This window comes from Gymnogyps californianus, chromosome 1, assembly GCF_018139145.2.
Source record: "Gymnogyps californianus isolate 813 chromosome 1, ASM1813914v2, whole genome shotgun sequence".
Classification (NCBI taxonomy): domain Eukaryota; kingdom Metazoa; phylum Chordata; class Aves; order Accipitriformes; family Cathartidae; genus Gymnogyps; species Gymnogyps californianus.
The window spans coordinates 113,088,605-113,100,847 of NC_059471.1; positions in this window are offsets into that span (position 1 = coordinate 113,088,605).

Here is a 12,243-nt window from a genome sequence, read left to right on the forward strand (position 1 = left end):
CTTAAATCATATCTAGCTAAAACTGGCATGCAACTTGTCAGGACAGCTATAGGAGATTTTTTCCCATTTCTTTCATTAAAAAAAATAAAAATCCTTACATCATTTAACCCTTTTGCCTTTTTAATACAGCTAAAAGCTTTTTAGTCATTACAGACACTTCAGGGGAACAGAAAGGTTCTAAGACTTAGGGAAATACCACAACTTTTTATGCAGTGTATCCTGGACTCTAGGAAAGCTGAGGCTATGAATTCAAAATTTGCAGCTCAGGTCAACTCTGCACTTATTAAGGTGGTGTCAATCTGTGTCTTCAGCCAGACAGATGAAAAAACATTTCTCACTACTGTTTTTTCTCTCCATTTATTTGTCTATGATGTAAAATCTAGTTAGTGAGCTACTTGACTCAAGAAGCATAGTGATGTCTTTAGTGCTGAGATCAGTAGAACTCAGATCCCTGCATTGCTGTGCCACAGGGAAAACAAGAGATGACCATATTCTTTTCTTAGGTCTATGACAATACAGATGCAACACCTAGCAAGAGAAGAGCGGGGGGCGGGGGAATAAAGAAAAAAAAGGAAGAAACACGGTTTTCATGAAATGTGGCATATAAACTCAGACTATTTATTCCAGGCCTGTGTGAAGGAGGAAGGACAGGGAAACTGCAATTATAGTCACAACTCCCTCGTACAGGTACTGTTGAGAGCGATTACCTCTTCCTCTGCTCCTTCCTGATCGTTCTGCTGCAAACATCAGCTCACTTAAGTACATTTGAAGTACTCTTCTGAGGCCTCGTGAAGCTGCTAGATCCTCCTCCACACATGGCACCCTTTCCAGGTAAACAGGTATATTATGGACACCAAGGTGGGGACTGTCTCCTCACACCTATCTTTACACTGCCTCCACTTTTCTATATGTGATGAATGAAGACTCCTTTGGTACATCAGAGACAAAGTCAGAAAGTGTTTACAACATCTATCTAGGCTATCTAGCTGATCTTTCACCTCTTGGAAGAAATTTGTGAAGAATATAGTGGTAAGACACCTACAGGAAACTTAGGTTTTGAGTGTCACAGCACTGCATTTCCTGGCACATTAAAAAAACATCTTGTGAAATTCACAGTTTGAATACCAATTGCCTAAAGTCACCTGAATCTGCAGCTCCTGTGAGAATGAGATACTATCAAGTGGGGTGGAAAAGGGTCTCATTACTTTGTTGTTGCTACTCCTCTGATTTTGCCTTTCCAGGAGGGAAGATTAGATTCTTGCTGGCTAATCTGCACAGAGAGTGTACCAGCCATTGATTCGAGTCATCCTCAAGCTTCCTCTCTAGCTCAATGCATACTTAACATATTTTCCATCTCCAACAAGAAGCAATAGAGAAGCTTCATCTCAGACTGTGCAACAGAAGCAAGTCTCTGAAAAAGCCGGTGCAAGAGGAGGCAAGTGATATCTTATTCAGATCAGGGATTTGACCCAAGATCTCTTGCCCCCAGATAACTATCATAAGAAACAGACTTCAGAGTATTTAGAATTAGGACAGCTGCAACATTTCCTGCTGGAGATGGGTCATAATACACAATATACCTATGTGTTAATTGAACACATGAGCAAACAAGTTAGCATGACTCCTTAACCTTGTAACTGAGATCCTCACCTGGGAGTTTAACTATTTATATTGAATTATCGTGTCAGCAGGAAAGGTTGAGAGCAGCTGACCTAGGTTATGCTGTGACTGGAGGGTAAGAACATGTTTTTGGTAAGTCTGAGAATGATATGCTTGGTTTCATATCCTCAAAATTAAAATCCTTCTAGTGGAACAAACATTCTGATTGTCCTATGCTGCACAGTAATGTGATGTCACATAGTTTTTCCTCCTTTTTCTGACTCTAGTCCTTTGTTTTATTCACTTTTTAAAAAATTGCCTGGGGATGAAAAGTTTCATTTTTAGTCAAAGGAGGTATGTTTTCAGTACAGTGTTGTTTTTTGTTTGGGTTTTTTTTGTGGTTTTTTTTTGTTTGTTTGGTTTTGTTGTCTTATGGGGTTTTTTTGAGAGAGGGGGAAAACAAAAAAAGAGGAAAATGTATCAGTCCAGTTACTGATTTTATTCAATGAAACATACGTTAATATACTTAGGAATATTTTCACACTTCCACTTGGAAGGTAAAATCTATTGTCCAGCTTCAGGCATCATGCAAGCATTTTGCCCATGTTAGTTAGAATGATAATTGCAGTGACTTGGGTTAGGTTTCTGCTGAGCTTTAAGTGATTTCATTGGGGTTTACTAGACCATCAGCCATTTTGATTCTTTTACAAAGGAAGATTGCAATTTCTGTCAGGACAGATATATTTTATGAAAGAAAAAAACCCCAAACAACCCTGACAACTTTTGAGGGAGAGGAAATGATGGTAGTTGGCAATTATTCTGTATGTGTGTAAAAACTTGCATATAAGTAACTTATCCTAGGTAGAAGTACCATACAGAACGGACCTGTAATCTTAGTTTATAAAGCTAGACACATATTGTATAAGAGAGCCCACTCGAGTTCCCTTGGGGAATCTAGACACACAATTAGAGGTAAACACAAAAACATCCCCAAGGAAAAACATAATAATAAAAAAGTATTTTTTATAATAAAGAACTATATTAAAAAAAAAAAGAAAGTTGAGCATTGTATAATAAAAGCACAGAACCCAAGGCAAAGAAGATGCAGTCAATCTTCCAAACAATCTTTATGAGGGTTAAGGGAGAGTTGGTAATTTCATGAGAGACCTTGCAGAGCAAGGTACATATAGTCTCATTATACAGCACTGTCTGGGCAATAATGTCAGGGGTAGGGAGAGGATAGATACAAAGACTATCATTTGGCTTGTCATACATAACTAATAAAGCAGAACTGGAGACAAGTTGTCACTGCTTGTTCATATGGGGCCAATTTCTGGCGACCGCTGACTATGGGCACCTGCCAATAACCCCAGGCAGAGCACTGAGAGCAGGCATCTTCTCCTGGCTCTCCAAGCTGGAGCGGCTGTGATGTTAACGCACTGCGACATGCCAAAAAGGAACATCCCAAGATGTTGTTGAGACCTGCCAAGTCTCTCTCCCCATCTCCCTCGTATGTGTGTATATCCCTCAGCAAACAGCAGCCTTAATCCACTTTTCAGGTTTGCACTGAAGGCATTTGCTGCCTCCTCTGTACAAAACGATCCGAGTGAATCATGGTGAACATGCAACCAAGGGAAATTTCACAATTAGAAAGCTTAATAGAGAACCGCATTCTCTTCATGTTAATTTTAATAATTAGAGCAACCATCAATATCACTAGACCAGTCTGAGCAGAATTTAACCACTAACTTTTTCTTACACTAGTCAATCAAAAGAAAAGGGCAGCTGCAAAAATGGCTTCACAATTCAAAGTTCTTGTTTTATAGCTGTGTGTGACACTGTAGTCCTTATAAGCAAAATACCCTCTAAGATTGATGGGTATGCCTGCCCTAGGAGTGCAGAAACAAAACCAGTGAATTTCATATGTAGTAGGCCTCAAGTCTGACACATTTTGTAATTGCAGGGGAAATGGATCCATCAGAGAACTCTCTAAATTACATAGCCAACAAACCATAATTTCAGGACTCCAGGATTTTTAATCATAATAAAAAGTATACCAAGTGGCCATGTATATTATTAATTTACAGACAGAACTAGATGGAAGATACAACATTCAGTTGTAATCTGTTTATGGAGACAGTCAGGCAATTATATTAGACAAGGGAACTCATTTTGCAGAGTAAGATTTACTGATTAGCCATGGTGCCCTCATTTTATCTTTAAGCCTATAAAATTCAGTGGTCTGAAATCTATCATCTAGTGTATTGAACACACCATTCAGATACCTGTGGCATTATTTTGGGATCCAATTCCTGCAGCCATGAGCTACAGAAGTATTGTGTGATTGAATAACCTCATACAGAACTGGTCCCTAAAGTAGGCTGAGAAAAACTATTAATATTTTTAGTTCATCACTTTCCTCTCTAAAGACAATTTCTGAAAGTTATTCAGGCTGATTCTTGCCTAACTGGTTATCTATTCCACCACATACAGATATTTTTCAGAAATGTTGTTACATCTCATGCCCATAAAACATATAGTATGTGTAGCATATATATACTGTAATTAAAAAGAGACACTCATGTTGATAAAAAGACAGTTGTTCCCAAATAAGTGTAAAGACTGTCTTCTCTACCAATTAAGCATCAGCAGAATATGGGCTTTAATAGTCCTCTTGGGGAACTTGTCTTTTGTATCTATGATAAATACATGATTATAAGGACAAATTATATGAGCAGCAATAATTTCCTAGTAATGTGATCATTAAAAGCCTTCACAACTGCAATACATCAATATTAATTGGGGACAGATGATCATTTTACTGACACGTTCAAGTCATTATCCATATTTCAGTACTTCATGAATACCTGAATAGTCTTAATGATGTGATTTTTTTTTAGATTCTTTCTTCAGTGGCCCTAACATGATTGTTTATCTAAAATTATGAAAAAAGAAGAAGAAGAGAGAATGAATTACAAGTAGAGCAGGTAGTTGTGGGGCTAAAGGTAGGTAAGATTCAGCAAAATTTTGATTTCTGTTCAGATATGAGAACAATTTATTGCAACCATTGTGGAGAAACAGCAGAATAAACCCTGCCTGCTGGGCCTGGGTCATGTTAAGTCTGTGCTAAACGTTTGCTGACATGGAGGACACCATAACTCACAGCTGTTGAGAGTAAGTAGTCTACTACAGCAACCTGCTGAATCGTATTCCTTAATAATATTCATCGCCCTGCCTCTCTGCTTCAAAGACCATTTCTCATGTGGGCAATGAACACTGATTCTCTGTTTGCATGGGTCTGTCCTTTTATTTCCATCCCCTGTGACAGTGGACTGGTAAATACCATGGACTCGTTACCCACCATGGATAGGCTGTTGAAAAAGCCACACTAACTTGCAGATAACATGTTTGCAAGAAGAATGATAAACCTTATGTGACAATCTCCTGAAAGCTGAAGTGAAAATACAGAATATAACTGCAAATTACATTTTGTGCCCGAAAGGGTGTTATAAACCCACAACTCCCACTCATGGAGATGTGAATGTCAGGTGTTAGTCAGCAAAGCATTTGATCCATTCCATGGTATCATACCTGCCCATTTCTCTTCTGCTATAGACTCATGTCATGATTTGATACAAACCAAAGATTGTCCTGACTCTGTGCAGTTATTTATAAATATAGAAGAAAGATATAAACACAATAGATAAGGCTTACAAATAAACATAAATTATGTTTTGCATAAGGGTAACTGGACACATTAATCACATTTATACACTCATTAAAAAGGCTTGAAGAGTTAATTTTCACTGCAATTGTTTAATAAGACACCAAGTGTCATCATTAGGGCTTCTATCAAGAACATTTGTCTTGCCTAAGCAGAAGTTAGTAGCTATAAAAAAGTAACTTTTGCAATCTAGACTGCACTGTGATCATACTGTCTCTTAGTGCTCTCATTGCAGTAGCCATGACTGTCAAGGTGAGTTATTCTGACATAAAAATAACCAACAGAGCTAACAAAAACATACCTACAAGCTCACGCACATAATTATATACATACTAACCTGTAATATTATAAAAAACCCTACATTAATGGGCTGCTACAGTAATGAAATTGAACATTCAACTGTAGAACAGGTGTAATGTGGCTGTTTGTTTAACTCTGAATTGCAAAATAGTTTATCTTCAGAATGGGACATTTATATACATAAAACAAGTATTATTTTAACATTAAGATTTTACAGTTAAATTTTAATGTACATTCTTTACAGTTAAATATAAGTCTAGAATTCACACAGCAAAGCTAAAAATCTTTTTCCTACTGTGCTATATTTATTCTTCACGGAGGACATCACAGGGTGACACTGTAGGATTATGCTTAAATGTGTGGAGTATGCAATTGGGTGTGGGCAAGAGGAAAGCTGTCCAAATAGTACAGAAAAGAAAATCAGTTGAGATTAGCACTAAATTAAAATGGTGTTTTTTTCTATTACCTAAATTCAAAGATTGTTTTTGGTTTTGAGAGTAACTATTTTGGTGTTATTTTCAACTTTGACATAAAAAGTAGGCAAAGGGATTTCTGGAGTCTATTTAATTTGCTCATCTTGGGTCTGGAATACCTTGGTTCAGTTTCTTCTCCTACTTGAGGAGTCTTGAATCCACTGCTCTCATCAAAGTCTTTTAATGGTCAGACTATTAGGCACTGCAAAATCCCATCCTTTATCTTTCCTTTTGATGCTGTTCCATTTTTTATAAAACATTTTTATAGAAGAAAATTATTCCTTTGTTTAGTGATTGGGACATTTCCTTATGATTTAAATAGGTCGGATGAAGTAGAAAAGCTCCAGGAGAGCCAGAGAGAGATACGTGTCTCCAGAGTCTGTGATAAAGTCATTCATGTGGGAAAAGGAATTCTTGGTCCAACAGCAACAGCTGCACAATTTATTTAATCTGCCTCTTTTAACTGATTCTCTCACAGCTTTGGTAGGACTTTGAACATATGAATTATCTGGTTTTGAAAATTATGCTCTTTTTGTATGTGGGAAACATAGTAAGTGCTTTTTGTTATCTTTTGTATACAGGGCACTAACTGGATAATCACTTGTGGTCAAAATGTGTAAATGGTATATCAGAGGTCTAAACTGATGTTCTTTAGAGTAATGGAACTATTATATTAAAAAAGAATATGTCATTTCTCCATTAGGAACATTAGTGTATTGGGTACTTACTATGGAAGAATATCTCTACTTTTTTATTCAATTAATTAAGATGATGCCAAGAGCTACAAAAGTATGAATGTAGCCTGATAGTATTCATACAGGATGCAATTATATTAAACCATACAAGTAATTACACTTATGCTCTGAAGAAAGAACAAAAATGCCAGATAGAAAACACTGGCCCCAAGAGCTTAATACATCTATAACAAAATTTGGTGTAAAACTAGAACTTCAAAATAAGTTCTCATGGTACATTCAGCAAGATGGCAAAACTTATTAACTTGTTCAGCTGTTGTCAAGTGGTATTAGCAAGAGTTGACTCTTTCACATGTAAGAAAAACAACATTCAGCTTTGCCCTCTGATCTTTTCTTTGTGAAAGCAGAGGACATGAATTGTGTGCTTGATCTGTTTTATCTATGGGAAATACAAGTGAGAACATGGAGAAAATAATTTTGCAAGTAATGAAAACCTTGCTTGGTTTAATCTTCAGACTGGAAAATGTAACCATGGCATCAAATTTCTCTTCTTCTTTATTCTCCAATTTCTGTGACATAAATGTAGTTCATTTCTCAGGAAATCAATAATAGACTAACTTTCCTGGGCTAAACTGGATCTCTCTAGGACATCCTATCCTCTTCTTCCCTCTCTTATGTTCCAGTTTGGTGGTAGGAGGTGTACACTCATCATCATAGAGACTACTCGATACTGGGAGCTCACAAGTTGTGGTCTGTTAACAGACACTAAGCCAAGCCTGTTATCTGCTAAATCAAGTAACTTTGTAGGCAGTAGATTGTTATTGTTATTTTGCCAAAAATAAAATTGAGGGAAAGAAAGCATGATCAAACTAAACATAATTCAAATAGTTATGATGACATGGTATTGCTTCCCAAGCTGGTCATGACTTGCCATTGTTCAAATTTCTCAGCTTCTATTCCTCCTATTAGACTCTCATTGAAGTGAAATTTGGGCAGAGTGAGGCTTTTTAGATTTCTCGTCGTACTGTGATCCAAGATATTTTAAAAAAAACTACTAAAAAATTTAGGTTTTATTAATTTTTTATTGCAAGAAGTAAACAAAGATAGTTTTGCAGTATTTTGAGTATAATGTTTTCCTAATTAAAACTACCATCCAATGCCATTAATGTAGTGTCTATCACTTACCTACTTTTTCCAGGTTCTAAATCTGTATGAGTGCAAACAATTCATAAATAGAACACCTTTAGGGATCCAACAGGATGTTGCTTCTGTAGGAGTTCTTATAAGGAGCACACATACTGCATGTTGCTAGGATTATTTGAAAACTGCATGTGTCCTCCTCTCAATCTGAAAGTATGAAACTGTCAAAAAAAGAGCTCTTCCACCATGGGATACAGACATAGATAACCAGATTCCTGGTAAGAGGAATAGCCGCTTCCTGTGTCAATCAGAATGTAATTATATTCTATACTATGGAAATCTGTTTCTCCCAGGATAGTGCCATGATTGGCTGGTATTGCGCACACATCACTTGTTGATAACGGTAAGTTCACGTGGAGTGCGGTGTCAACGATTTGATCTTGAATATCTAGACTAGGAACTGAAAGCGGTGAGAATCAGTAAACGTTGGAGGGGCTCGCTTGGATGCTTGCTTCACTCTGCAATTCACGTGCTACCTGGAGTGACCCAGGCTGCAGAGCCATCCTGCTCAGCTGTGCGGAAATCTCTGGATGGAAGCTACTGTTAATTCGAGGCAGCCAAATCTGCTCCAAATTGCACTGCGCTGTTTAGATGCTGTCCTGACTTGTCTTTATGACTTCATTCCCTTTTTATCCTCTTCTCCTCTTTCTGGTCCTGGCTACATAGGAGTCTTCCAGTTTTCTAGTCTGAAAGAGCAACAGAAAACATCATTATAACAGCATGTTCAGAACACTACTAGAGAAGTCCTCTGCTAAATTCCTGAGAAAGCAGTATTCATCCAATTTACTGCTCAGTGTCTGTTAAGTCTGTTCTGAAAGATGGCACGGACTCTCCATTTCAATTTCTTCATGAGTAAAATGGGAATAATGCACAATTCCACAGAAGGAGTGAAGGCTGTGAGAATACCCTTCTTACAGCTTCTACAATTTTATGCTGCAACAATGAATTTTTTTTTTTTTTTTTTTGCCCTGAGTGGTGGTCTTACACTGAGATCTGGTCTCATTTGTCACACTATTTTTTTCATTATTCAATTAAAGTCTTATGAAGATAAGATTCAAAACAAACATTATTGATTGATTGATTGATTGATTGATTTAAACTCATGTGAAAGGTGATAAAGAGAGCTTCCTATTTTATGGTTAGCATGCAGAAAAATCCCTGTTATCCTCAGAATCGTAGGTATGTCTAACTTCATCACAGCTGCAAATCACTTGCAATGGCACAGAAATTGGCAAGTGCACAGACAGAATGCCTGCAGTCTTTCTAAATGGTGACTTATCAGTTGATAAAACAAGTCACTACCTCACCTTTTGGGGGGATGTGCTGAATATCAAAATTGTATTTATATTTGAAAAGTTTAATTACACAATCTAGGATTTTGTCACATTAACTTCTTTAAAACCATCCTATTAGACAAAAATTCAGTTCTACAGTATGGCCATGCTTTCATTCTTAGTATTATCTTCTGCTGTCCTACTGTTCTCCTAAGTACTTTGATTTTTCTTTTTACATAGGGTATGCCTCCACTGTCCTGAAACATTGATTATGTACACCTATACTTCAAAGCTTAGAAGTAACAGGTCTGCTTGAGGCTGGAAGTATTTGTCTTTATGTAACCAGTTCAGTAGACTTTTTCACCTGATTTTCAAGAAATGTATTCTCATATATATATATGCACTTATAGACACACGTATGTATAAATATAAATATGCCTCTATACATACCCATACCTGATTAAGACAGTTGGCCTATCCAAAAAAAATGCCATTCACAGGACATATTTTTTATCCCATCAACTAAATAAAAGACATTGAGTTGTTGGATTTTTTTAAATTTTATTTTCCACACTACACATTTCTGAGTGACTGTGCCAGTGAAGACTAGGCTTTTTCAATACTGGTATCTTCTGTCTTTAAGGTTGTGGGTAGTTGGAAACTTCTGCACATCACTAGTCATTTCTACAGAGAAGAACGTGCTCCTGGTCAACTATTGTCCTAGGACTTTTCTTTAGTTTTCACCTACAGAACACTTAACCTCTACTGTGGAACAGTAAAGTATTTTTATTAACATTTTAGTTAGTCTGGTCAGTAGCTCTGCTCCCTCATTTTGATGCTTTTTCTTGAGTTCTCCAGAGAGGCTTTGATCACTGGCAAAATTGCTTTTTCATGACCTCATTTAATATGCAGAATAAGCTTCACTACCAGGTGCCATGGTTTTCCTTCACTGAGATTTCCCTAAGGACACCCTGGCCTTTGTCTAAATCTCCTTGTGACTCCTTTGTTCTTCAAAATGTAGACAGTGCTGAAACTCCTAATTCTGCATTTGGAAGTGTTCTGTCTGTGATTTTTTCTTTCTTTTTCTTTTTTTTTTTCAGTGAGACCCAGGACAACCCCTTTCCTGTTTCTGCACATATTTGAAATGAGGTTTCGCTGGCTATCTTCCACAGCTATATTCTGAACCCTGGGGCGTCCCAGAACAATTTTCTTCCACTCAGATTTTGCCTCTCACTTTTTATTCTGGGTCTTTTAATTGCATACATCTAAATGAAAAGCTGTTCTTGTACTGTATTGCGTGCTGTCTCTTTCTCTCTTGGACTTATTGCACATTGTATTATAGTTATATATATATATTATAGGTTATTCTGCATGGCTGAACATTTCTGAAGTAAATTTCTATCTTCCTCAAAGTTATAACTCGTCTTTTGTCTCTCATGTACTCTACTGAAGCTGTCTGTCATAACATGGAGCGCAGCACTAGCCACATGGAGCACTACACAGCCACACGAAGCTACTTGCTCAGGTCTCCATAGTCCAAAAGCCACGGTCGGGCTACCAAGCAAGGCTGAACTGCTAGGGTTCAGTACACAGGGACACCAGTGTTATCTCAGGCATCTGTATTGTGTGTGTCCATTGCTCTAGGCAGGCATGCCCTATGGCTCAGGTTTACTTAACTAATAATCCGTAATGTTATATTTTCTCTCATAAGGCAGCAAATATATGTCCCAAAATATTTATCCTCATATCTGAGGCACTAAGCAAAAGTGTTTTCTTTTCACACACAATGCTTAGCCTGTGCTACCGAAAATACCATAGTTGGCAATGTAATCCACAGGTGAGGTATGGATTTTGTACTTGTCTCACACCACTACTGCAGCCCCCAAAGACTTAATTATATAAGATGGGAAGTAAAATTTTGAAAACTTAAATGAAGGATTTGACTTTATGTGTTAATTCACTTTGCATCTGCAAGTCTTATATTGCCAGTTATATTAAATCTGTTGAATCTATCTGTTTCAATTCAGTAGACTACTGTCTGCACAATGGTAGCTTCATTAATAAATGAATTATGTTCAGTAAGTTTGCATTCCAAAAGCAAACGGATTAAAGCATTTGTACACTATCTTAAAAATAGATACTCTTAGGTAGACAAAGTGAATAAACCTCTCTCTCTAAAATAACTATTGTAATGAAAAAACTGATGTTACACAAGTAGAATGTTACATTATCAAATTCATCTCCCTGACCCACCCAATCTAGGGAATCTCTAGGAAATGGTAAGTTCATTTTACAAGGTAAAGTCTTGATGGTTTTAGGACAAGACAGATAAGAAACCGTAACATAACAATTTATGGGTCATATAACATGGAGTGAATGTTCCCAGAGACTCCTACAGGTATTAGCACAATACAGTTTACAGGATACAGCCAGATCCTCAGGAAAGTATGAGCCCACTGATGACTGTTCAGGTCAGGCTTTGGTCCATGAAAGGATTCTGCCTGTCAGCCCTATGAAAAAATGCAGAGCTCAGAGCATGAAGAGCTTGAGTCTCAGTGATCCTCAGCATTTTTAGGTGATCCAGAATTTTTCTGAGGGTAGAAAGAAAGCAGCAAGACAGCAGCACTTTGGTGCAGAGTAATATTTAGGCTACATCCCATAAGGCTTGCACGGTGACCATTAGGCCAGCTGGGGCGTGGGCTGTGGGTCCCCAGAGTTAAGATCCTGCAAGGCTGCAGTTTGAACTAAAACAGCTCCATGGGCTCTGTTGCAATCTCCGTACTCTCCGTAGTGTGGTCCCCGGGGAGCCATGTAATACCAGTGAGTTACATGTTTGCACCTTTTGAAGGTTACTCCTAGGGACTCTCTGTCAAAAGCAGAATACTAACGCTTTTCATTATACATCCTTCAGGTTCAGCACATGTCAGGGAAAGAACTGCCTTGTACTTGTGAATACATCTGCCTGCAGGTGCAAGAGA